Genomic DNA, 2500 nt, shown 5'->3' on the forward strand with positions numbered 1-2500 from the left:
ACAATAACATCTCTCAGCGCCAAGTGCACAGGGTGAGGTGGCCAACACAGCTGGCGACGGATAGCCAAAGCGAAACGCAGCCTAACCAAAACATATCACCACCCCGCCCAAATATATAACTCCCGAAGCAAAACATATCACCACCCCACCCAAATATATAACTCCCGAAGCAAAAACATATCAGCGGCCACATGAAGGAAACCCCGGCCTTTTCTCTCTCACGAGCGGTCGTTAAAAACAGGAGATGGAATTGATAAACGTCCGCGATGGTCCGGCTTTTGTATTGATCCCGCCCGCTGGGGGTGCTGATTTGAGAAGGGAGCTTTGATTAGAGTAATGAAGCTGTTCCCCTTGTGTGATGAATGAGGACCTGTTGGCGTCTGTCCACATGAACCTTCCCCAGAGCCAACATGAACTCCTTTATTAGCAAATTTGCAATTACTTTTGTTTACTGTTCTCCTCTTCATAGAGCGAGTGCCCACCCTCCTCTTGGCTCCATCCTTTTCCCCATTCATGCTCATCTTTGGTACTGCATCCCCACATGATAAGCCCCACGATCCCATCCAAGTCACAATACTGTACCCTCACAGATTTTGTTAATGGCACCTGCATCCACATTCAGCCCCAGATTTTCTTAGTTCTACAAGGCAGGAACCTGCACACCTGTGTTCAAATACCTGGTGTGTGTCATTGAGCGATGTAAATGCATTATGTATTTGTATTTACTTTGAGTTTACAATTGTTGTTTGACTATAGGTTACAATAATGCTTCTTCTAACACTTCTCTCACACTCACCTCATGTTTTTATCTGTTTATGTTGCGTGGCATGTAGAGTTTTTGTTGTTGATGTATTTTGCATGTATGGAATAGACATGTATTCCTGACCACTTATGTATCCATATCTATCTATTGTATCTATTATAATTATGCGGCTGGTAACCTGTAACTACATATCGCAAATATCCACAACTTGATGCTTCAAGTGATTGGCTACTTGAATATTGCAATAGCCTATAGTCTATCTTAGAATGTGTTAGACCTGTGAATGATATCAGCTTTATGCTGCAATAGATTTCAACTTCATTCCTGTATAATATCAGCAGCTCTATGAAGTACTCATTCTGTACCCGAACAGTTCTTTCACAGGTGTTAACCTTAAGCATCTGTTTCAGTACGAAGCCTCCCTGTGAGTTATAGCGCAGTCAACAGGAACATCTGAGTGTGCACTTTCTGCCCCCCGCTCCACATGCTTAGCTTCAGGGGATCTGTAATGTTGTCTAGTTAACGTAATTAACACGGAGCTAATTTATCACCGACTGCTGCCATTGTACGCTAATGCCGTTGCTTGATCAGTCCCGGGGGACTTCACCCCGGGCTTTTCTTTTCTAGATTAAATCATCTGTCAATATTGCAAGTATACCAACACAGCTGACACGGCTTTTACAGATGGTGAAAAAGTCGGTAAAGCTGCAGGCAAAGGTCCTCACCAGTAATACATCATTATGTCAGCACTTCTTGCGTTAGAATAGTGTGGATTTGTGTTGGAAAACACAGTATGCACACGATTATGATCCAAAGTGTAATTAATTTCCACACACATGGTTTGATAGTTGTATGGCTTTGCAATTTGAAACTAATTATGGAAAAACCTTTGTGTAAAGTGGACCTTGCTGAAGCGATCGCCGGTGCTCTTGTGACTAAACTCCTATTCTGTTTTCAGTCTTTTGTCTCTCTGATGCAACCCTCAGCAGAGCTGTGTCCCACACTCCAGGGGGTCTTTAGAGTATACTATTGTTTCCTTCAATAGCAAACTGAGGTTGATTTTTATTCAATTAACCATAACAACTATCATATGTTCCCCTTTTCACAGACTGAGATCTCAGTGTTCCTGTGGACTGACCAAATAGCAGAATTCTCCTGCTGTGGCCGTGCTCTCTGGGAGCCGACCGGGTGCCTGGGGGCCTCAATCTCCACAGCCAGTCCTCCTCAATCTCCACACACACACACACACACACACACACACACACACACACACACACACACACACACACACTCAATCTCCACAGCTATCACTGCGCTGGTTCCCATGGTTCCCATGGACGGGCAAAAGCCGTGTTTGCTTTCCCCGGCAACGTCCAAACCCGATCCGACATGCATCGAGTGGGGGTTTGTTTTCACACCAGCAAGGGGGTGACGCCTGCATTCAACTGTTCCCAGATCAGGGCGAGGCCGGCCAGGGGAGGCAAAGAGGGCTGATCTCCGTGAGAGATCAACAGGTCCGGGGACACCATGGCGTGCCACCATGGGCTAGTGTGCCATCGGAAGGGCAGCACTGTCCTCGCAAGAGCAGGCACCATGGAGTCTGGGGTAGGGTATGTGACATGATCACATATCACACAGAGGAGAAAACACACACACACACACACACACACACCCACACACACACACACACACACACACAAACACACCAAAACACACACTGAGGAGAAAAAAAACACA

At 45.8% G+C, this 2500-nt stretch overlaps 1 protein-coding gene across 1 annotated transcript in view; it reads right to left on the bottom strand.

The window, feature by feature from the left end:
• kcnq5a (potassium voltage-gated channel, KQT-like subfamily, member 5a) overlaps positions 1–2500 on the bottom strand; it is a gene marked incomplete at its 3' end in the record, with an annotated part of 155628 nt that overhangs the window by 34036 nt on the left and 119092 nt on the right. The window lies entirely within an intron of this gene.

The sequence above is a fragment of the Sprattus sprattus genome (genome assembly GCF_963457725.1).
Source record: "Sprattus sprattus genome assembly, chromosome: 12".
In the NCBI taxonomy this organism is placed as follows: domain Eukaryota; kingdom Metazoa; phylum Chordata; class Actinopteri; order Clupeiformes; family Clupeidae; genus Sprattus; species Sprattus sprattus.